The sequence below is a fragment of the Cupressus sempervirens genome, chromosome 10, assembly GCF_028749045.1.
Source record: "Cupressus sempervirens isolate cs-2001-9-10 chromosome 10, ASM2874904v1, whole genome shotgun sequence".
Lineage (NCBI taxonomy): Eukaryota > Viridiplantae > Streptophyta > Pinopsida > Cupressales > Cupressaceae > Cupressus > Cupressus sempervirens.
In genome coordinates this window covers 154777328-154803296 of record NC_143127.1, presented here as the reverse complement: position 1 = coordinate 154803296, position 25969 = coordinate 154777328, and the positions used below count along the sequence as shown (strand labels likewise).

At 30.8% G+C, this 25969-nt stretch overlaps 2 pseudogenes; both read right to left on the bottom strand.

Moving 5' to 3' along the window:
• Nucleotides 1-3768: 3768 nt before the first annotated feature.
• Nucleotides 3769-6318, bottom strand: LOC149533043 (septin and tuftelin-interacting protein 1 homolog 1 pseudogene; annotated as a pseudogene).
• A 1584-nt stretch (nucleotides 6319-7902) lies between these two features.
• The window catches only part of LOC149533042 (septin and tuftelin-interacting protein 1 homolog 1-like), a 112244-nt pseudogene continuing 94177 nt past the window's right edge, over nucleotides 7903-25969 (bottom strand).

The following is a 25969-nucleotide window of genomic DNA, read 5'->3' as shown; positions in this document are numbered from 1 at the left end:
AGACACCTAAATTTGATTACACTATTTTAGTAATCCTATTTAGTTATCTAAAATGGCATTATTAATTAAATTTTTATTTAATTAATCCTTTGTCATCCCCTAGTTGATTAATTCAATTAATCATCTATAGTCCTAATTGATAAATCAAATAATCTATTATTTATCAATTAAATCCTTTTCTCCTATCTAATTCCAAAAGTCCCCATTTATTAAATAAATCTATTTGATAAATGAAATCCTCAAATTCAAAAACCCCTAACCTATCTCTAATCCTCCATTTAGCCTAATCCACCCCATCCACCCATATTAACCAAGCTTAGCCACTAACTCACCCACCCTCATTAATGCCATCCAGTTGCACATCTCTAACATCCCTAATCTAATCCTAAACCCAAGCTTTAATCCACCCCCTAATGTTGTCACATTCCTTAAACAAGTTTAAGACTTTCCTAATCCAAACCAAAGTCTCCCCTCAAAAAACCCAACCACTAAGTCATGAGTGCTCTTACAAAACATAAAAGACTCTTACAAGCCCACTCATGACTCTTACACCCATCTTCCACACTCTTCCCTCTTCCAGACTCATTCCTCTTACATCCCTCTTACATACTCAACCCCACTCATCATGCCTTTAAACAACCCTTTACCGTACCCTCTCACACTCATCCTCCTTGTGACAAGTGTCACCTTCCCATTGGTGCTAAAAAAGCACAATCCATGTGCTCTCCTTTGAGTGCATCCTAGCCCTCCTTAAGCCTTCATCCATCCTTGCATCTAAGCCCTCCATCCCTCTACCCCTTAGCCTATAAATTGAATCTCATCCCAAGCCATTTCATCAACAATCTTTGAGCTAAAGTTACCATGCCCTTTTGAGAGCCAAAAGCCATACCCATATCCTTATAATGCCAAATTGAGAGCTCACAAAGCTACCAATTTGCCATTACCCATCTCCATTGAAGCAACTTTTGAGCATCTTGAGCATACATCCACAGCAAAAGGACACATCTACAAAATCAAGAAAGCATGGAGTGTTTTCTCTTGTGAGGTTTGCACTTCTTGTTTGCTTTCTTTGTCTAAGCATATATGTGAATTTAGTTTTTGGTTTGTGAATATTTACTTTATTTGTTAATGTTCTTTGCATACTAAATCTTGTTCTACAGAAGTCACTGAAATAATTGAGAAATTCAAGGGCAAGTACCCAAACATAGTTCTAGTATAAAGGGGAACAAAACCTAGATGTTAGAATTTTAATTTTGACACTTGGTGAAATTTTGCATTTTTTTGGCCTCGGAGGTGCACTGCTACACCAGGTGCATTGGTGCACTTTATGCAACAATGTGTTGGAATAATTTTGAAGAAGTCAGTGTTGCATAGGTGCACTAGGTGCGCTTCTTCCAAAGCTGTGCCAATAGTTAACTGCTAGTTCCCAAATTAGAGCTTTGCATGCATCGAAAACACATTCTAATAGCAATTTAGCTTTGATAGATACCCAGTGAAGGTTGAACTTCTATTTTTGACACTTCTAGACACTTATGCATCAACTCATGGATCTCCTCTTCTTATTTGTCTCATGTATTCTTTGTTTTAAGACATTTAAAGGCTCATGCATCAAATTAATGATATAAAAATGGATTGAGTCTTACTAAGCACCAGATAGAGAGTCAGTTTGTACATAATTAGTTTTTTTTTATTAATTTAGAAGCATATGATTATATGAAGATATCTCTCACTGTCAACACAAATTGAGGAGATGGTTTCTTATAAATATGGGATTGTAATATGTAATCAAGGTCACCATTATTTTAGAATAATATATGCTTTTGGTGCTCGCATTTTGAGTGTAGTGATTCTTGCCTATATGTGTTATGTTTTGTGAATGTATGTTCATTGAATGTAAATGAGCCAAAATTTTATTGCATTATTTATGGTTGTGCAATCTTTTGATTTTGGTGTTTGCTATGGTTTTATGAATTTTGTTGACGTATATAGTTTGAGAAGAGATCATCCATTGTGTTCCTACATGACTTTTCATCTCACATGAGCACACTTTATAAGGCCTTGCAATTTGATGAAAAGTGAAACATGATATGATTACTAAAATTCCCATCGACAATTGCATTAGTGGAGTCAAGGAAGTGCTACTCCTATTTTCATTGGTTACTTACCAATTTCTTCAAAGGCTTAACTCATAGACGTGTTGTTTCCATAGCTTATGTCTATTAGGATTTTATATTCATGTTATTTGTTTGATTTTCTTGTTGTCTTATGTTTTTTATTTTCTTACTAACCCTTTTTTAAATTAGGAATTCATATAGTTGCATTTTTAGATTGCATCTATCATTAAAATAGAAAATACAAAAACATAGTTTCTTTTTTTGTGTGTTTTATTCTTTTGAAGTGGCGAACATATTTTACATCTTATCAAAAGTTATCAAAACTAGAAAAGGCCTCATGAAAATTCACATTTATCTTCGACTGAGTAGACTCCAGTAGGTTGCAAGATCATCTGAAACCTTGGAGTTGATCCCAAGATTGGCTTTTAAAGAGAGAAGTTTGAAATGATTCCTACCATTAAGCATCATGCAAAATGATAGCTCAACACTTAGCACAATAGAAAAATTGATCTAGCTGCTTACATATTCTAGACTCCAAATAATAAAACAATAAAACTTACTCAACCTATGCTAATTGACTTACCTCAAGATCTTGCATAAAAATAATGTAGACCAAGATTAATAGGTAGAGTTCCCAAGAAATTTAACATAAACATATCATTGTAGATATTTTTTGAAAGAGGCAAGCCATAACCTAGTTAAATTTTTCTATTTGATGATTAATTGGGTTGATTACAAGTTCTTGTAAAACTATCATCAAATTAGGTATAATAAAATGAACAATTAGCTATTCCCAGCTAGCATGATCAAATACAATTTTCCAAGGTGATAAAATTTTATATCGAGATGCATCACTTACATGCTAGGTATGAATCACATTCCCCAACTTATAACCAATGGTTGGATATAAAGGTTCCATACGCTAGTCCACGAATAGAAGCCAAGGATATAACAATACATATATTGGCACCGTCTCTCTACAAGGATCCCTAATATCTGTTGCATAGGTTCAAGGTCCCCTAGCTTCCAAGAATTTTTAGTAGCTATTCTCACTACTAGAAGAATAACTTTAGTGAAGATTTGAGTGTAAGGAGTTGAAGAAGAAATTTTTTCTTATGTGTAAATACCATAATAATGAGGCTCATTCCCTTGCAAAAGCCTCTACCATAATGACATTACCTATAAACCATGTAAAGGATGTTGAACTAGTTCCCAAATTTGAAACACTCTTATAAGCAATGACAAAGCAAATATAAATGCAATACATGACAAATTGTACAACTTATAATCCTCCCAATATTTAGACTATAAATTCTCAAAGACACTTGCAAGTGATTCCAATGTCATAGTACCTATTGCAACACTTCTTGGATTCTATCCACTACTCATGTAATATCCTCTATGTTGTCTAGTTGTTGTTTCTATTGTACAATCTCTTTTTAAAGCCACTCCTCCTCCTTCTAGTATATTGCCATAGACTCTCTCTCATGCCTTCAATTTTGATCAAGCTTCTGAATATCTACCTTTACCATATCTAAAATCAACTTCACATTGTGTTTTAACTCTTTCATAGGTGTTTTATCCTCGATAGCTTTCATTTCAACATTTTAGTATTCAAGTATTCAAGTTTCATCTTCATTATATGTTTGGTTTATTAATGATTTCCTCTATTTTGATTAAACTGCATCTCAACTAGTTGCTCTAATGATGCAATCACCCATCTATCTCTAGATTGTCTAAGAACTTATTATTTTACATAATCTAGATAGATAGTGATAGCTCCAAATCCATAAACCTAAAGACTACCATGTGTGCATCCCATTTTAGGGAAAAATTGGATGTCATGTTCTTGTGCATATGTTTCAGTTACTTCCTTCAAACTCAATTGAGGTTCACCCATGGAATTATTCAGGTGAATCCCACTACCCATGGAAGATGAGGCTTGTTGTTGAGCATTTGATGTTTCTATTGAAGTGCCTCAAATTTGCATTGCTCTATCACCCTATGATATCCTACATTCTCTCTAGCCCTAGGTTGTTCCATAGTCATATCCTCTCCAACTTGATTCATCATTTCAAGGGCTACATTTAACTAACTTCTTATACTCTTGTTAGCAAGAAAATTTGAGTGAAATATTCATTTCTACCCTAAAACTACTGTGTTACTTCATTAAAATTACAACTTGAATAAAGCCAATGATACAAAATTTGTTGCTACATTGGAATAAATGCTACCTCCAACATTGCAACCATATGATAAATGGGAATAAAACACTCCCAAGTCATAACCTAATTAAATTGGTCTAGTTGTTGATTAGTTGGGTTGATTAAAAATTCCTATAGAAATGTCATCAGATTAGGAACAATAAAATGAACAATTAGCTATTCCTAACTAGTCGGATCAAATAAAGTTTTCCAAGGTGATAAAATTGCATATGTATATGCATCACTTCCATGCCAGGCATGAAGCATATTCCCCAACTTATAAAAAATGGTTAGATATAAAGGTTTCATACATTGGCTCAATAATGGAAGCCAAGGATGTAACTATACATGTATTGGTAGAGTCTCCCTATGAGGATCAAAAGCATCTACTGCATAGGTTTAGGGCCCCTTGTCTCTCAAGAATTTGTAGTAGCTATTCTCACTACTAGAAGAATAACTTCAGTGAAGAGTCTAGTGTAATTAGTTGAAGAAGCAAGTTTTGCTCATGTGTAAATCCCATAATCACGAGGCTCATTCCCTTGTAGAAACCTCTACCACAATGACATTACCTCTAAACCATGAAAAGGATGTTGAAGTGGTTCCAAATCTTCAAACACTCTTATAAGCCATGGTAGAGAAAATGTAGATGCAATACATCACAAATTGCAAAACTTGTAGTCCTCCTGATATTTGGAGTGTAAAATCTGAAAGATAGTTGCAATTGATTCCAATGTCATAGTACCTACAACAACACTTTCCTTGATTCTATCTAATGATCCCATAATATCCTCTATGTTGTCTAGTTATTATTTCTACTGTGTAGTCTCTTTCTAAAATCACTCCTTCTCCTTCTGGTATATTGGCACAGGCTCACTCTTGTGCCTTAAATTTTGATCAAACTTTTGAATATGTGCCTTTACCATATCTAAATTATATTTCACATTGTGTTGTAACTCTCACATAGGTGTTTGATCCTCGATAGCTTTCATTTCAGCATGTCAACATTCAACTATTGAAGTTTCCTCTTCATTATATGTATGGTTTATCAATGATTTCCTCTAGTTTGATTACATTGCATCTCAACTAGCTCCTCCAATGGTACAATCACCTATCTAGCTCCATATTATTCAAGCACTTGTTTTTCACATAATCTAAATAGATACTAATAGCTACAAAGACATAAACCTAAAGAATATCATGTGTGCATCCCACTTTAGGGAAAAATTGGATGTCATGTTCTTGTGCATATGTTTCAATCACTTCCGCCAAAATCAACTAAGGTTCACCCACTTAATTATTCAAGTGAATCCTACTACCCATAGAAGCTGAGGCTTTCTATTGAGAATATTCTATTGCTACTTGTATTTTCTTAAGTGCCTCAAATTGGTGCTACTCTATCACCCTAATATATCCTACATTCTATTTATCCCCAAGTTGTTCCATAGTAATACCCTCTACAACTTGATTCATCATGTTAAGGGCTACACTTAGCTAACTTCTTATCCTCTCATTAGCAAGAAGCTCGGGGTGAAATAGTCATTTCCACTCCAAAACCACTATGTTACTTCATTAAAATCATGACTTGAACAAAGAAAATGATACAAAACTTGGTGCCACTTTGGAAAAAATGTTGCCTCCAACATTGCAACCATATCATAAATGGGAATAACACATGACCAAGCCATAACCCAATTAAATTAGTCTAGTTGCTGATTACCTAAGTTGATTACAAATTCATGTAAAACTATCATCAAATTAGGACCAATAAAATGAACAATAAGTTGTTCCTAGTTAGTAAGATCAAATGAAGTTTTCCAAGGTGATAAAATTACATATGTAGATGCATCACTTCCATGTCATGCATGAAGTAAATTCCCCAAATTATAAAAAATGGTTGAATATAAAGGCTCCATATGTTGGCCCAATAATGGAAGCCAAGGATGTAACCATACATGTATTGGTATAGTCTCCCTATGAGGATCCCAAGTATCTATTGCATAGGTTTAGGGTCCCTTGTCTCTCAAGAATTTTTAGTAGCTATTCTCACTGTTGGAAGAATAACTCTAGTGAAGAGTTGAATCTAAGGAGTTGAAAAAGAAAGTTCTACTTCTATGTAAATGGCATAATCATGAGGCTCATTCCCTTGTAGAAGCCTCCTCCATAATGACATTACCTCTAAACGAGCAAAGGATGTTGAAGTGGTTCCCAACCTTGAAATTCTATTATAAGCAATGGAAAAGAAAATGTAGATTCAATACATGACAAATTGCACAACTTTTAGTCCTCCCAATATTTGGACTGTAAAATCTCAAAGACACTTGCAAGTGATTCCAATGTCATAGTACTTACCACAATACTTTCCTTGATTCTATCTAGTGCTCCCATAATATCCTCTATGTTATCTAGTTATTTCTTCTATCTAGTCTCTTTCTAAAGCCACTCCCTCTCCTTTTGATATATTGCATAGACTCTCTCTCATGCCTTAAATTTTGATCAAACTTTTGAATATGCTCCTTTGCCATATCTAAAATCAACTTCACACTATGTTGTAACTTTAGCATAGGTGTTTGATCCTTGATAGTTTTCATTTCAACATTTCAACATTCAAGTTCTCAAGTTTCCTCTTCATTATATGTATGGTTTATTAATGATTTCTTCTAGTTTGATTACAATGCATCTCAACTAGCTCCTCCAATGATGCAATCACCCATCTATCTCCAAATTGTGCAAACACTTGTGTTTTACATAATCTAGATAGATACTGACAGTTCCAAAGCCATAAACTAAAGAACATCATCTGTGTGTCCCACTTTAGGGTAAAATTGGATGTCATGTTATTTTGCATATGTTTCAATCACTTCCTTAAAATTCAACAAAGGTTTACCCATGGAATTATCTAGGTGAATCCCACTACCCATGGAAGTTGAGGCTTTCTATTGAGCATATGCTATTGCTATTTGTTACTACTAAAGTGCCTCAAATTGGTGCTACTCTATCACCCTAAGATAGCCCACATTCCCTCTAGCTCTAGGTTGTTCCACAGTCATACCCTCTACGACTCGATTCATCATTTCAAGATATTTAGATGACTTCTTATCCTCTCATTAGTAAGAAGCTCAAGGTGAAATAGTTATTTCCCCCCAAAAAACCACTATATTGCTTCATCAAATGAAGACTTGAAAAATTCCAATGATATAAAACTTGTTGCCACTTTCCGAAAAATGCTTCCTCCAACATTGCAACCATATGAAAAATGGGAATAGCACATGCCCATATGATAACCTAGTTAAATTGCTTTAGTTTCTAATTAGCTAGGTTGATTACAAATTCCTATAGAACTATCATCAGATTAGGAATTAAAAAATGAACAATGAGATGTTCCTAGCTAGTAGGATCAAATAAAGTTTTCCAAGGTGATAAAATTGCATATGTAGATGCATCACTTCCATGCCAGCCATGAAGCACATTTACCAACTTATAATGAATGCTTGGATGTAAAGGCTCCATATGCTAAAACAATAATGGAAGCCAAGGATGTAACCATACATGTATTGGCATAGTCTCCTTGCAAGGATCCCAAGTGTCTACTGCATAGGTTTAGGGTCCCTTTTCTCTCATGAATTTGTAGCAATTATTCTCACTATTGGAATAATAACTCAAGTGAAGAGTTGAGTGTAAGGAGTTGAAGAAGAAAGTTTCACTTCTTTATAAATTCCATAATCACGAGGTTCATTCCCTTGCAGAAGCCTTTGCCACAATGACATTACCTCTAAACCATGCAAAGGAAGTTGAAATGGTTCCCAACCTTAAAACACTCGTATAAGCAATGAAAAAAAAATGCATATATAATACATGAAAAATTGCACAACTTGTAGTCCTCCCTATATTTGAACTATAAAAGCTCAAAGACACTTGTAAGTGATTCCAATGTCATAGTACCTACCGCAACACTTTCCTAGATTCTATCTAGTGATCCCATAATATTCTCTGTGTTGTCTAGCTATTGTTTCTATTGTGTAGTCTCTTTCTAAAGCCACTCCTTCTTCTTCTGGTATGTTTCCATAGACTCTCCCTCGTGCCTTAAATTTTGATCAAACTTTTGAATATATGCCTTTACCATATCTAAAATAAACTTCACATTATGTTGTAACTCTCACATAGGTGTTTGATCCTCAAAAGCTTTCATTTCAGCATTGGAGCATTCAAGTTTTGAAGTTCCCTCTTCATAATATGTGCTATTTATCAATGATTTCCTCCACTTTGATTGTAGTGCATCTCAACTAGCTCCTCCAATGATGCAATCACCCATCTATCTCCAGATTGTACAAGGACTTATTTTTTACATAATCTAGATAGATACACTTTGAAATCCATAAACCTAAAGACCATCATGTGTGCATCCTACTTTAGGGAAAAATTGGATGTCATGTTCTTGTGCATATGATTCAATCAATTCCTTCAAACTCAACTGAGGTGCACCCATGGAATTATTCAGGTGAATCCCACTACCCATGAAAGCTGAGGCTTGCTATTGAGCATATGTTGCTACTGAAGTGCCTCAATTTGGTGTTGCTTTGTCACCCTAAGATAGCCTACATTATCTCTAGCCCTAGGTTGTTCCACATTTGTATCCTCTACAACTTGATTCATCATTTCAAGGGCTATATTTAGCCAACTTCTTATTTTCTCATTAGCAAGAATCTCGGGGTGAAATAGTCCTTTCCACCCTAAAAACCACTATGTTACTTTATTAAAACTAGGACTTGAACAAAGCTAATGATACAAAACCTACTGCCACTTTAGAAAAAATGCCGCGTCCAACATTGCAACCATATGATAAATGGAAATAACACATGCCCAAACCATAACCTAGTTAAATTGGCCTAGTTGTTGATTAGTTGGGTTGATTAAAAATTCATGTAGAACTATCATAAGATTAGGAACAATAAAATGAACAATTAGTTGTTCCTAGCTAGTAGGCTCAAATATAGTTTTCCAAAGTGATAAAATTGAATATATAGATGCATCACTTGCATGCCATGCATGAAGTGCATTCCCCAACTTATAACAAATGGTTGGATATATAAAGGATCCATATGTTGGCCCAACAATGGAAGCCAAGGATGTAACAATAGTAGAATTTTGGCAAATAAATGACCATGTGATCAAAACCTTTAGTCACAAGACTAAAAATTTTAGTCACATCATTAAAATTGATCAAATTCTAGTGACATTGTGCAATTTATGAGTATAAGTGACTAAATAAATGACTAATTTGGTCATATGGGAAAATCACAAGGTTAGACAAATATAAGTGAGTAAATTAATCATCAAATAAATGACTGAGTAATTGGTCACTAATAATTAGTCACCAATATAAATGACTAAGTGAATGATCAATGATTTTCTTATCATACTAACACATTCTTTAACTTAAAAACCCTTCACATACTCAAAATAAAACTCTTAGTCTATCTCTATATATCAAAATGATTTATTATCAATTAAGAATTTAATGATCTCAACATATAATTTACACTAAACTCATTGACCCATATAATGTGTTTCATGAGTTGTTGTTCACATATATATTGAACCTATCTAATCTCATCATGAGAATTAATGAACAAATGAACATCACAACTTAATTATTAACACTAGTAATTGCATCTAGGCTTCGATGCTCATATAGCCTATAAAGTAGTGAGAATTTTTGGGAGGTCAATACCAAAACTACTCTAGCTCAAAAAATAATTAAGGTTTAAAGTATTTAAGAAAATTAACATTAATTATTATAATATCCTAGGTTATTATTAATTATTTTACATATAAAATTGAAACTATTAGAATTATCCTAAACTTAAAAATGAATGAAAAGATAGATCAATATTTGTAATTATTAATTGATCAAAATAAAATTTCATTAATCTATTATTAAAGTAAAAAACATAAATTTTTAGGTAAGAGCCTACAACGTAATGGTAAATTGTGACCCTCTTATTTGTGAATTATGAGCCTCTTATTTGTGAGCTTCGATCTCTTACCGATCAACACACACACACACACACACACACACACACACACACACACACACACACACACACACACACACACACACACACACACACACACACACACACACACACACACACACACACACACACATATGTAGATATATATGTAGAGATAAATAGATATATATCAATATATCTATATATATACATACATATATGTATACTCACATACAAGACATATATATATATATATAATATTTTTAATTAATAATGACAAAATTAATTAATCTTGTAGTGCTTAAGAATCTAGTATATATTAGAGGGAAAAGATAAAGTATTCATAAAGATGCTAGTAGAAATGCACCATGAATTCCATAATATTACGTTCATTAAGAGGAAGAGCTTCAGAAGAAAGAGACAATGTTGATTTAGATACACACCATACAAAGGTAACATATGTACAATTAGGAGATATTTCATCATAGATTTGGCAATCCTAATTTTATGATTTTTTACTTACTTTTATAACTAGAAAATTATGATGAAAAATTAATATGAAAACTAATATGTTTCCATGTCTATCTATTCTATTGATGAAAAATTAATATGAAAACTAATATGTTTAATAATGTAAAAATGTACTTCATAAAAAATAAAATTATGATGATCACTTGTTCTTTTGAGATATTGTATGCAGTTTAGGGTCTTGGATTGCACTTGGATTAGATGGCTTTCTAATATCATGGTCTTAATTGGAGTTTTGGATGAAGATCAATGATGGAAACTTTTATGATAGTTTTTGGCTTGGTTCTTGGTTTTTTCCCCAACACCAAACAATGAATTGTATTCATATGAGTTTTGGCCTCTTTGTAATCACAACATTCTTGATTTGGGAATCACAAGGACAAGATTCATTAATGTTGATAGATACTCTCTCTTCATACAATATTTCTTCTTCTACATCCTTTTTGTATCAGGCAATGACCATAGTTTTTCTTTTCTAGTTCTTTTCTCGAGGAGCTATTTTGAACAAGTTATTAGTAATATAAATATAATTTTTCACCAAAAAAAAATTATGATATTAAATATATATATATATATATATATATATATATATATATATATATATATATATATATATATATATATATATATATATATATATATATATATATATATATATATATATATATATATAATGATAATCAAATATCCAGTAATCTCTAAGTAATTTTAAAAAAAATTCATTTGTTAAATTTTGTTTTATTTTTCTTCAATCATGTCATTATGATTTTATTTGTTCTTTAGACCTCATTTTAGTGGTGTTTTTGTTTCTTATTTGGAGCTGAATTTTATGTGATATTAAAATTAGAACTAATGATATTTTGATTTTCAACTTATTTTTTATTTATTAGATTTTACTCTTTTTGAAAAAAAAAACCTTATATTCTTACCATAGTCTATTTCAATTATTATTATATTAATATTATCATTATCTACATTTTTAAAAGATTAAATCATTTAAAATTTAGTATTGTGGTTTTAATTTATATTTCATGGTTGATACAAGATTTATTTATATTCAAAGCTAATGATTGATTTGACAATTAATTTTTATTTAGCAATTTTTGTATAGTAGTATTTACTAAAGTTTATTTTTATTTGCAAATGATTATATGAATTTTTTAATTTTTTTTAATTAAAAATTAAAATATGATATAGCCAAGCTAATATTATATAGTTAGCACTATCTTTAGAATTATCCCATTAGGATCCAACATAGTTTGCATGCTTTTCTTACTTGAGGGATATAATGCAATGACCAAACATGTATGGATTTAAGTCAAATGATGACAAGGAAAGTTGGCCGATTAAGAGAACCAAAAACATTGACATTCTATCAACACAAATATGATCAAGTTCCTTCAAACTTTCCTCTAGGATTCTAAAGTACTACAACTTCCAAGGATAGTTCAAGAGACACTTTATAATTCTAAAAAGAATTTAAAAAATAGTTTAGATATGATTTATATCTAATGGATATGCTACAACAAAGATATTTTTTTTTGATCTTCCTTATAATGTCCCAAATGGTTAGGCCTCCTAGTCACTGCCACCCTCACACTACACACCAACCTTGATTGCAAGTATGATTTCCATTTAACATCTCAAAAACTAATCCAAACACAAATATGATCTTAATGTACATATATACCTCTATATATGAATATATATATATACATATACATGTGTGTATATATATCAACAAAAAGTAAATAAATAAGGAGTACATCTAAAATATCAATACCAATCAAATAAGAAATAATATTTAAAGAAATAAAATATAAATATAAGAAAAAAAATTCATTAATTTATTATTTAATTGGTTATTATTATTATTATTTTATGCTATTTTTCTTTTTATTTTAAGTTTATATTTATGTTTTAATGTATATGTCAAATTAAAATGAAAAAAATAAAATAAAATGTTCTCACAAATAAGACTATTATATACTCTCATTACATATAGACTAATATCTAAGTGTAAGGACCCTCCTCATATGAACTTGTCAAATATGAATCCTCTATTAAAACTGTTATAGGAGATTGAATTGGATATGAAGTAATGTTTTATGTTGTGAATGTCCTAATGAAATTTAGATCAGTTGATACATCCATGTTTTAATATTCAGTGATTCAAAAGCTACTATATTATAGCGATTGTTTAAACTTTAAAATTTCACTAACGATAAGACAAGGTGTTTTCGTCAAATGATAATGACATTGATTATGGTAACTCGATTATTGGGTTATATGCAATTTAGATGGTTTAGTATGCCCTATGGGTGATGTTATGATGTCTAGGTATATGCATGCCTAACAATGATTATTCTAGTACTTTAATCTGAATTAATGAATAAGTTATGTTATATTGATTCTGTGATTTCTAATGACTAAATGTGAGTAGAAATGAAATTAACAGTTAGTTATATGATAGATTCATGTTTTAAGTTATGCAATTTCCCTAATAAGTTATATATATAGGCATGAGATTTTCTTGAGCTACTAATGTGTGTAATGAGTGTGCAAGCATATTTTAGCCAAAAATCTAATGGAGAAATGGAACTAAACATTATGTACCAATTGTGGAAATTAGGGTTGAGTCTAACAAAAGATGTAGACCCCATTGTTTGTATTTTATTTGTATCATAGATTGAATGAATGTATCATTTTGTAATCTTTAAGTGTTAATATTTTGTAATAGTAATTTTTCAATGTCGCTTGACCCTCGTGAATTATATATGCATTCCAACATGATAGTTAGGGTTAATCCAATAACCTAAAGATCTAAGTCAGTTAGTAATCAAGATAAATTACCCTAATTAGGACTAGTTACTAATTTGCATTTTGAAGATTGTTAGAAAGTCCTAAAATTTCCTAGCTTTTGATAACTCCCTAATTAATCCTAAAGGCTTAAAATCATGAAATCTAATTACCCAAGGGGTATGGGTATGGGTTGGGGGCATTTTCCACCCCCAAACCCTTTTGTTGACTTTTATGGTCACTCAAAAACCCCATTTTTTCTTTATTGTGAAAATTGATTGCTTCCATCATGAGTTGGATAACTTTAACTCCATGTTGAGGTTAGCCTTAATTCTAGTTGAGTTAGAAGCCTCTAGAACTTTAGGAAAGTGGGGGAGTTTTTTCTTTTTAGGTGGTTGAGTTTAGGACCTTATTTAGAGGCAAATTTGAGAGGGTTTGAGTGTTCACCCAACCTCTAGTTTTAGAGTGGAATTTAGGATTGAAGGAGAAGGAGAAGGAAGGGAATGCTCATCTCAAATTTGTTCATTTTCCATAACCCAATTTCAAAGTTAGGGATCCCTCAACTGATGTTGTTCATGTTTTGTTGCATGCTTAAGTTATTACGTTTGCATATGTATGTTAGTGTGTGTGTTGAGTATGTTTGGGAGGGATTGAAATGAGTTTGTTTCTTGAATGGTTTTCCTTTGAATTTTTGCTTTTCTTTTCTAAGGGATTGTATGGGTTGTATTGGCATTACTCACCCTCAGATAGGGAAAAAGTGGCCATTTATAGGCGAAGCTCTTTAGTTGGACTCTAATAGTGTAGAGTCTCTTCTTAGGATGAGAAGAGGGAAAGAGGGTAGGGTGTTATGGGCCCCTACCCATCAGCACAAATGACATTTTGAGTTTTGGTATGTAAGAATGGAAGAACATAAGTTCTTGAGTTTTAGCCCTGAAAGGGCACCTATTATGGTGTTGTGTCTAACATCTCCTATTTGAAAAATCCACCTTCTCCCTAGTTTGGTTCAATGTTGAACCTGTTGTGTAAACCCGGGATGGGAGTAAATGTTTGATTTCATCTTCATGATATGATTGGTTGTCTCCCAGTTAGCTTTTGTTCTCTCCATGATCACTGTGATGTATTGTAGAATTTTTTATGGATCCCTTGTTAAGGGCCAAGAAGGAAATTCAAAATGGTTAATAGATTTCAGTTATTTTGGGAGATTTCTCCTTGGGATTGAAATCCTGTGTAAAATTTGTATTTAAACTCATTATTGAAATGACAACAATGTCAGGTTTTGTTCCTGGTTCTTTCCTAGTTGAGCCTTTGAATTAGGTGGTCAATAAAAATAAATGATTGAATAATATCCTTGCTTATGATATTTCTAATTCAGTTTAGTTTATGCATGTGTGTATTGAAAAATAGACAAAATGGTGATATATGATTATGCAATTTTAAGTTCAAATATGTTAAGGAAAAATTTATATGGTTGGAACTTCAATTCAATTTCATGTTTATTAGGAGATAAAATAAATCTTCATTGTTCTTAAAATGAATCATTCAACCCCTTGGTTAACTAAGCATTTGGTAATTTCCAATTAGAAAAGAAAAATATAAACTCCCCCTTGTAAAAAAAAAAATTGCATTGAAAAAAATAACACTTAGACAAATATGACTTGAAAAAAAAAACCCTTCCAAGAGCAAAAACTCTTTGGAGTTTCTATGGAGAAAAATAAATATTCGCCTTGAGATAACAGAGAATATTCTCTGTTGATACCTTTTTCAAAATAAAGATAAAAAATAAAATTAAATAAAGAAAGAAAATATATTTTCTAATATATGCCTACATATCCTATGTCTCAACAACTAAACTTTTGCAATATCTACCTTTTTATTTCTAATATCCTATCTGCCCACATGTTAATTGCATTATTCCAAGCAATAGTATAGGGCAACATGAAAGGAGGAGGAATACATTTTTTTTTAAAAAAAGAGAGTCAATGCATTAATGTTTTTTAAAAAACTCCCAAAGTTATCTCCACCTTTTTGGAATGTAGGCATGACGTGGGGAGGTGGGGAGAGTTTTAGGCATAGGGGTATAGAGGAGTGCAAATTAGGTTAGTGCATTTTTTTATAAAGTTAAAAAAAAAAAAAATTAGTTAGTCATTAGTAGGGTTATGTGGTATATGGTAGTGTTAAATTTAGTAAAGGTAATTTAGATGTTACTAAATTTGATTATTTTGTTAAGTTAGTTAATTTATGTTTTAGCTAATTTAATTTATGTATTTTAAAATTTAGTTTTAAGTTGGTTAGTAATATGTGTTTTTAAAAAATAAATAGTAGTAAAGGTAATTGATAGCAATTAGTATATGTCATTAAAGTTTATAGTTAATATTAAAGTGGAGTATTAGACGTTAGCTTTTGTTTTAAATTTATTTATTTTTAGTTTAGGTTAGTAAGATTTATAAGTAGTTTTGAAAGATTAATTAAAATAAAGTTACTTGTCGTATGATTAATGTATTTTAGTTTAGGAATGGGTTAAGTTAGATGTTAGGAGATTTAGTTTGGTTAAATTAATTTTATTGTTAGGTAATTTGTATTAGTTATTTTAATATTAGAATTTATTTTATTTTTAATTGAGAGTAGTTAGTATTTTATTAAATTAGATTTTTGTATATTTAAATTAAATTATGTTATTAGAGTTACATGCTTATTTTTTTTACATTGTTGTAATTTCTTGAGTAAGGTTAGTAGCTAGAAATGAGGATTACAATTTAATTTGTATGTAGACAATATTAGCATAATTTAATATTAGAATTTATTTGTAGTTTTAAATTAAGTGTTGTTAGTATTTAATAATTTTAGTTTTTTAGTATTAAGTAAAGTTTTAAAATTAGTTAGTTTTATGTTTAGTAATTTAGTCCATACGTTTTTAATATAAATTAATTAGTATAGGCTAATCTTAGAATTTATTTAGTGTTTGTTATTTTGAATTTTGGAATTAATTAAAGTTAATAGTAGAGATTAATTAATTAATTAATTTGAATGTTAATGATCATATTGTTCTAAATTGTAAGTTAGTGTTATCTTATTTTAAAACATTTGAGTTTAGTAGTGGTTATAAAGTTAAGTTAGAATTACGAAATATTTTAATATCTAGGTTTAAGCTATGATTAGTTAAGTTATTTAATTTTAAAATAATTATATTATTAGATTTAACTTAGAGTGTCAAATAGACAACTAAACTCAAATTTATATGTAATAATGTAGACAAGGTGTATGTTAAAATATGATAGACATTAGATGATGTAATTGGTTTAAATAATTGATTGGTATTATGTGTTGGGTCTAGTATACTATTGTTTTTAAAGGTTTATAAAAGTAATAATGAGCTAGATCTTTTAATTAATTTAATTTGGATTATTTAAATTGATTAATCGATTAAACAATGAAAGTTTAAATTTAACGATCTACTCCTACACATTGACTTTAAACTTGGATGGAAATGTCAAGACACTATTAGGGGAATCGTGTTGCTATCTTGCATTGTACCTATTTCTTAACTAAATTAAACTAATCAACTTAGTGAATTTAATTATTATGGTTTTTTTTTTTTTTTTTTTTTTTTTTTTTTTTTTTTAAATTGTGTTTTTGCCCTTGTATTTTGGGCATGGCATTTTGCTATCAGAGCTAGGTTTTGTGACACTTGGGCAATAATGGGTCCATGTTTAAGTGTGGATGTTTAAGTATTACCATACGAAGCAGGTAATTCTCCTCATAGAATTTTAAGAAGCTAATGTATTCTTCCTAAACTATGATACTAATGTCTAAACGTAAGCAAAACCTGAAATTGGTATCAATGATTGTAAATGGTCAACCATATTAGATAAATTAGTCTTAAGGACTTACAAGCAATTGATGAGATGCAAGAATGTTATATTTATATTAAAAAATATATTATGATCTCATACAGAATTCAAAATTTTAATAAGCATGATCACCTTGAGGGAAAAACTATGTTAAGGACCCTAAAAATATCCTTGAATCATGCGAGTGGAAACAAGTAAATATACCTAGCGATTAGAGAAATAATGTTTCTCATCATCTTAATAGAAGTCAAATTTTGTCTGACCCAATCACTCATGGGAGAATTTATCATATATTCTTCCAATAATCCTCAGAAAGCAAATAATGGCTAATTTGGAATCTGCAAGTAACATTTGGAAACCTCGAATGATAGGATTACTAATGCGAGAAGTTGTTCAACAAGAGAGAGTTAGTTAGGAATGTACAAAGAATATGAATATCTTAGGTTGCTATAGGGAATGGAACCCTAATTAGGGAATGAATCTATCTAAAATATATGGTGCTAAGAATGAAATTAAATGGTGATAACTATGTAACATATAGTATTGAATCAGTAAGATGGGAAGATGTAAACTTCTGAGTTAGGGTTATGTGAGTCTACTATGTTGGTAGGCTTATTCTATAAGCATGAGTAACATTAAATTTTTTACTATCAAGTGAATGCTTGTAGACTTTGGTATGCAAATTATTGGATCAATTATAACCCTACAATTCAGAGAAAGTAAAGTTGCGATGAGGTCATCAACCTAGTACAAACTCAAGGTTTAGGTATCAAAATTAAGTTAAAAGTAGATTATAATCCATGAGACGGGTTAAGAATGATGATGATAACCTATATTGACAATAAGGAGATAGTTGTAAGAGTGAATAAGTAAACATTGACATTGGATAAGTAAACATTGATGACATCCTAATAATGGTTTTATACCCAAGTAGTTGCAAATACAAAACCAATATAGGTTTCCATTAACTCTACTTTCAGTAAGGTATAAAACCAATATAACAAACAAGAGGACTGATGGAAACTCATTTTAGTATCCTCGCATTTACACTTTTGAGTGAGTTTTGATCAGGGAAAAACCCCCTAGTATAAAAAACCCTAATTATAGGGCAATGTTGATGAAGATAAGTATGTAGTGAGCATGTGGGATCGATCATAGGTTGAGCGACATGGTCTTTAGACCACCATCTAATTTCAATTCAAGATCCTTGCAATGTATTTGGAAGACCTAAGACCCCTCATTTTCTTCAGTGACCCTAGTATGGCTGCATTATGCCAATAATTTAAACTTTGTAAGTATCTAAATTTATTTCCTTATATGTTTGATTTTAGATTTTGGTATTCTAATGTTCTTCCTTTTTGCCAAAAGTGTGATGTGGGGCTGTTTAGCCAACTGTATTATTGATGATTCTATTTTTGCTCTTGGTTATGTCTTTATTCTTTATTAAAATTTTACTATCATGGTCACTTGCTATTTCTTCTATTTTAAAATTTTGGGTTGGATGTTTCATCCTTGATGTCGACTTTAAATTTTGAGGCACTTTTTTTGAATTTTGTTGGCAAAGTGACATATGATCGGCCTATCAGAGGGATTCCTGACAATTAAGTGGATGCATAACACTAGGGTATAGGGTCATTAGTGAGAGTAGACATGCCCCACCCTCCCCCAAGACTTCAAGAATATGATCATTGTAATGCTACAATATAAGCAATAATATAGAAACAAAGAACAAGTACAATGAATGTAACAATCTTTTTTAAAACAACTTAATACAAGTACAAGTACAATGATAGAGCCACTCTCAATCCGAGAACCTCAAAATAAAAGAAGATGTCATCCAAATACATTTCCATATAGATACTAATACATATTGAGTTTAGTACAATAATGAAGTATGATATCATTCTTAAACGTTTATGTCCAACATATGGACTCTTCAAGAACAAATTCTGTTCTAAAAGAAACTTCAACAATAATCCTTAGCTACCTGATAATCAACTTGAAGCACCTGAAAATACATAGAATTACAACACAACACAAAGAGGGCTCAGTACACACTGAGTTGAAAAGCATAATCCACTTGTATACATGTTAGAATAAACATACCCATATTCATAATGCAGATATCTGATCCACTTAACATAGTGCAATTCTAAAATTAATATGCAAGAAGTATACATCTACTTAACAATGCAAAATTAAACTCGCACTAAGAATATCCAATAAATGAATCATATATGTACTGAGGTGTCATCATTATGGCACTAAGATTCTGCATCCATGTATGGTATGCTCATAGTCAACACATAATGGAATTCTCTATTATATTCGTCAATGACAGAATAGAGGTTTGCCTTGTTCTCCGTACTTAACCCTTTAGGTTTAAGTCATAGGTAAAGCCAATTATCTTTTAGTATGTAATTAACCCACCTAGTTCATTTTAACATTTTCATTGAATTAAATAACTGAATAGGATTAACCAAATTCAGCCACCCCGATATACGATCATTATAGCTATCCTTAAAATACACATCAAATAGATATCTAAGAATGCATATGCAACAGATCTCATATCAGTATACAACATAACACTACATTCTTCATCTATTCGAAACTCATTTTCTGTTGCCAAATTTCAGAAATAGAACTTAGACCACTATAAAAATAGAAAAAAATACTATAATATTAAGATCTCATAAATATAACTAAACTGACACATCAGTTTAATGATATTTACCGATCTTAGTACTATACCATTTAACCCTGTTGTCATAACAATCTATATTTATCCTTCAGAATGACAAGATAGTAAGATCAAAGTACAAATGATATTCTTGTTTTAAAATGAATTTCATCAACATATATCATAACTAATACTTTATTTGAAATCAACTTTCCATATCAATAGTAAATAGAGAATAGCTCTGATGCCCAATAAATAACAGAGTATAACTTTTAAAGTAAGAGGATTCCAATTCATTTCAAACATTATAACTATATTAGAATACTTCATAACAAAATTTAAACACCACTAACAGTTTTCTCCATAATCAGATTCAATCAATGTTTGAACAGAGGGTCAATAATAATGTTTCCATTCATGTTTAACTATACATCTAAATTGTTGTGATTTCAGTTCTACTCACAATCAAATTTTTGGGTTTATAAAACCTTAAAATAGAAGCATTGCACAAGGTAACTATCAGCTGAAAATATGTTTTCTCATTATAAGAATATTCCCTTTTAAAACTACAACATCATCATTCAACATCACTTAACGTTTCATATTACAATGCCCAACTTCAAACTTTGCCTTTTTACAACAACCAAACAATTTCTTGAATATAAAAGAGTGAATTAAATGCAACTGAGGAGTTGTTTGTTGTCAAGTAAGAATAGTTTATTATTAATTCAAAGTAAACTGATGGACAAAATATTACTGTTTGATATCTAATAACCACAGATAACCAAAGTTTCCACATTTTCATGCATCTATTATAAATGGTTATGGATAGATTTATAACTTATTCAAATTAGAAAGTGTTCGGCTATTACCTAATGATACTTGCTTCCAAAGTCATAGATATACCAGAAGTATGCTATTTCAACTATACAACAATAAATTTAACAACATTTCAATGTCAATAATTTTATAATAGCTACCATAACCAAAACTCATTCCCTCAATTCGATGATAAGCTACAACTCATCTTTCACGATCACATATCAATTAAGATATGGTTGTTCATTCAAAATCCATGAATTTGCAAGTTCATGCTAATTGATTACCAAAATGTCGATGTCAAATATTTACTGCTGACTGTTAACATACTCATATGTTCTTGTACCAAAATTGATGCTATACAGATTTCCCATCTAAAATTATTGATTGCGAACAATATAAGGGTTGGGCCTAAAATTCCCCAAATCTGCTCAAGTTGACATAGTCTACATAATATCTAAATCTTTACTTCATGCAAACTGTTCAAACAATAACTATGCCTCAGACTTCAAGCAAACTGTTTGATATTATGACTAAACCCTTAGTCCATGCAAATTTATAAAGTCGCAAGTATGTATTTCTTAGTAGGTTCAACTCAGTGAAACCACATGTTTGGGACAAAGCCTGAAATATATGCATACAATGATTCTCAAAACATTTCACCATACTTCACATTCAAGTATGGATACGTGCAAACCTGTGCTATACATAGTGCCCAAGTTTGCATATATCCATGCTTGAGTGTCAAATATTCACCATTTAAAACTGATACATGCATATTGAAATACAAATGCAAATTGTAAAGAGAGAGAGAGAGAGAGAGAGAGAGAGAGAGAGAGAGAGAGAGTAGGGTAAGAAATTTCCCCTACTTGTAAATTAGTAGAGGGTATATGCTCAGCACGAAGCACTTCAGCAACTCGCCATCAGAGCCAAAACCCAACTCAAATCCACACTTCCAAAATGCCAAACAAATAAACTTGCTTGAAACAAAGGATAAAGTAATCAACAAAATAAACTAAATGCAATGCTAGCGAATGATTGGTTGTGTGAAACTCAACAGTGCTCGGCCTCATAAGAAAGTATCTCCTTCCAACCAACACCCTTCATGTTGCTGATTTTTCAGCAATAGAACACAAGTGTTATGCTTACGCAGAGCAATAAGGCCAAATTATTGGCATTGCTTCCTCAGAAACCAAAACTTGCAAAGGTATAGCTATCAAAACCTTTAGTGCAATTAAGGCCTCATTAACTTGCATTAACTCAACTACGACACTTCATAGGGCCGAGTACATATGGCAGTCTCAATGCCACTGCCATGTTTGGCTTTCAAAACAATGAATATATTACCTTTTACATAGCATTGAAAACCCATTTAGGGTTACATATTAGATAAGAGGTAATTAAACCTTTAAAAATAGAAAATGTTCATGCCAATCTCAACTTAAGGTATTTAGACCTTTTAATAACAAGTAAATATAAGTCATATAATCAAAACCAAAGCAATAATTCAATCCCTTCTCAGTCACACATACATAAATACAATGACTAGTTCCAAATACATACATCATATTAACATACAAATGTATTTTCTATGTCAAGTTAAACATACAATATATAACTTTATTTCCAAAAACATACAAACACAGAATGCAGTGTACAATGAGTTTGAAATGTAATAAACATAATCGTTACCCAATCAACATGAAATTATGGTTATCGAAGGTTACTTAGGATTTTATGGTTTAAAAAATAGTGTGTGTATATATATATATACACACTAGTTTTTAAACCATAAAATCCTAAGTAACCTTCAATGCTAATAAAATAGTTCTGAACAAAAAATACATTCAGCATAAGCCTCGTGTTCCAAAGGAAAATAATATAAGCAAATTCTATAGAAATAAAAACATAACATCTAAAAGAAACTTATAACAACAAAGTCCTAATATGCAGAAAAACTGAAGTAGTGGTTAGGCATGACAATCATGAATATTTGTTGACTATTACGAGTAATTAAATTGCACCCCAACATAAATTTGGTTAAGGTTACAGGGTAATTATTAGAATTTATAATCTTTCCTTGGTTGTATTTATTAAATGGGATAAACCAAGGTATCCCTTATGTTGTTTGTCCTTTAGTCCACATGTGAGGACAAGTCTTTTTTGTGATTCCTTTATTAAGGAAAATAGTTTATTCCTCCTTAAGAGGATTATGACACTTGTTATTCACACACTTATGAATGTGGCAATAATTCACTTGGGAGTTACAAATAACTCCTCTTCTCATCTCTTTATAAAGATGCTTCTCTTTCATTATACAAAATACAATCATGATGTAGTTCATGTAATGAGCACTATGGCTCCTCATTATGTCCTTCTCTCTCTCTTTTCATTCTTAGGCATTTTCCTCATTCATATAATTCACAAGGGGTTTTCTTTGCTTTCCCCTTTCAAAATCTATGCCTCCATTCTTGTGTTGATCTTGGAAAGCTCTTTAAAGTATGGTAATTATGTTCATCAAAAACTCTCTTGGATTAATTTATAACTCTTTAATTTTAGTTCATTTCAATTTTATTATTTCTAACATGGTATCAGAGCAAGGACTAATCCTTGTTTTGAGTTTTGTGATGATGGATTGGAGCTCATATTATTTCAACCTAGGTAACTCTATTCAATTTTTTTTTTCTCTCTTAGAAGCATTTATTAATGTGAGTTTAATATTTTTTATTAAATATTAAAAATTAAAAATTAAAAAATTTTCCTAACATTTTTTTTCACAGGGAACTCTTAATTAATATTATTTATGACTATATAATATTAGTCAACTTACATTACTAGGCTTAATCATTTTCATTTTGCATTTGAAAATTTGATATTTCACTCATCTAGATTGGTTTTTAATATTTAATCCTTTTCTAAAGAATTTATGTATATCTCTAATCTTTTTATATGTGAACTCCACTATATTTTTTTTTCATCTCATATTTGGTAGTTAAAACTCATACCTAAATATTTTTTGCAAATTTAAAATTTATTCAAATCCATATCTTTTGAGAATTATTATTTATTATTCATTCTTTAGTATCTCTGTGTTAATTCTTTTCTTTCCAATTCTGAACTTTCCTTATACTCTCACCTTTCTAGTTTTTTTTTAGAATCTTTCCTTTCTTCTCATTGTTTTTCTTTGTTCAAACTCATCTATTTAATGTTGTTCTTATCTTCATTGTTTTGTTCATATTTTTCATGAGTAGGATAGTTTTATTGCAACATCAGTCTTCATTGAATGCTTCTTTTAAAATAGGGGAGGTCTATAATTCAGTTTTTTAAAATTCTATTTGGCTTCAACAGTCTAAATACTATAGTCATAGAGATAAAACTTTGTTGATTCTTTGATCTTTCTAATGAAATTCCTTTTCAAATTATAATGCAAATTTTTTAAAATAGATAGTAAAGTCATTTTCTTTAAGATGATTTTGAAGAATAAAGTAGTTTTATTGCAAACTTTGCTTCATAGAATGCTTCTCTCACAAATAAATAAAAATAGGAGATATCAATTTTGACTGGCTTCCAAATTCAAAATGTTGAGTCAAGCGAAAAAGTTTTTCTCTTTAATGACCTTTTTTCTTTAACCATAAAATGAATTTTCTTAAATTAATAATAAATTATCTTCTTTAATGCATTCAACCAATGCTATCAACATTTTTTTTTGTAACACTGTATGTCTTGACAAGTTTTCTAGCTTCTACTTTCAGAGTCATGTGGAGCCATCCTTTCTTATTAAGCATGATGTTTGAAATTTGTTTTCATGAGCTTTCACTTGATGAGATCAACATCTTTCTATTTATTTAACTTTGTAGCTGTAGCTCTTGCGGCTATCCTTTAAATCTGTGCTCATCAAACTGTATCACATCTAACATGGTTTCTTTGCTGATTAATTTGTTTGCTTCTCCTTGCTTGAGAATCTTTGTGCATTTTGTTTTATTAGTTGCTACTCATTATTTATCTTGTTTTTTCTGCTATTGTATTTAAAAACAAAATTGATAAGCTCTTGTTGCTGCTACTCACAATATTGATAAGCTCCCTGCTCATTACATGAGCCTCCTCTTTATCATTTTTCCTTTTCCTCCCTTCCCCCCATGGTTGTGGCCCTCTTCACTCCTTTGGCCCTTAACTCCCATAGGTCTTCATGTAGGCACTGTCACCTTCTTCTTCTTTCCATATCCAATCTACTGTTCATTCTAAAAGTACTCAAATGGCATATCTTTCCTCCCACTCAAGCTGACTTCCTTGCTACGGGTCTTCTATCTATTCCTCACATGATTCTTCCATGATTCATTATCAATGCATATCACTATCAATCTTTGTTTGCTAGTAATTATTGATAGAGATCTTTTATAAAAATCAAGAAACTTTTCATATACTATGTGCTAAAATAGCAGTTTATTTGGTATAATGTAATTACTATGGTGGAAAATTTGAATAAAATATATAGTGCAATTTGATTAGCCCAAACTTAATTTGTGTCTTTTTTCAATCAAAAAAAGTTCATCACTAATTGGGAGAAAATAAGTGTTATTATTAATATTGTCAGTCGACTATGTATTGGACTATTTAACATCCCTCTGTATGCATTTTCTATTTTATTTCTGCACTTTTTATCATTTCATTTCCTACTCTATAGTTTCTAATTATTTCCATTTGACACAAATTTTTTATTCATTCCTCTTACTCTTTGTAGTTAATGCTCCTACCAATTTTTTATCAGTCTAACTTTAGAGTATTAGAGTATTCCCTATGGGTAATGTCTTTGTGAAGCTTTCTATGCTGCCATGAGCTATTCCTTTACCCTCCTACTATGAATCTCTACTTAGACTCCAAAGACAATTCATCCAATGTCCATATTGCTTGCTGCAGAACCCAAAATTCCCTTTTACATTTTCTTCTTATTACTATTTCTTCTTGC